The sequence below is a fragment of the Dama dama genome, chromosome 7, assembly GCF_033118175.1.
Source record: "Dama dama isolate Ldn47 chromosome 7, ASM3311817v1, whole genome shotgun sequence".
NCBI classification, from domain to species: Eukaryota; Metazoa; Chordata; class Mammalia; order Artiodactyla; family Cervidae; genus Dama; species Dama dama.
Window position 1 is genome coordinate 2,048,139 of NC_083687.1, and position 577 is coordinate 2,048,715.

Sequence of the window (577 nt, forward strand, 5' to 3'; positions counted from 1 at the left end):
TTGTATTAAGCTATAGTGAATCAATAATTTTCTTACTCTATAAGTTTTGCATCTTTTCTATAAGTTTTACCTCAGTTTCCTTAGACAGAACACTTCTAATCACTTCATTCAAAACACCTTTTCCTCAAATTCCTAAAATTTTAACATGCCTTGATTTATCCTTTAATAATTCTGGTGTCAGAAGTAGGACCCAAACAGGACTCCTATCAATAGCCTCCAGGAGCATTGAGTAACTATGCAAATAACCACACACTAACCATACACTGACCCTGCTGAGCTCACTACATTCTTGCTGCTTCTGGAGGCTGTTGTAAGTCCCTCTGTGATCTGAGCTCCACAGTTTTTATATTTGAAAGAGCTCCAAATTTATTTGAGCATTTCTTTCTCTAGTCTGAGTTCAGAGTCAGCTGACTTAAATGAATAAAAACTGACTCAGTTCAGGTCAGATTGAGTCTGTGTTAGAAACTGGACTGAGTCTGACTTAAGTTGGACTGGGTCCAGTGCAAGGTCTCAGGCAAGAAGGAAAAATGAAAAGAAAGGAAAAATAAGCTCTTCTGAGTCCACACAATCTGGGACG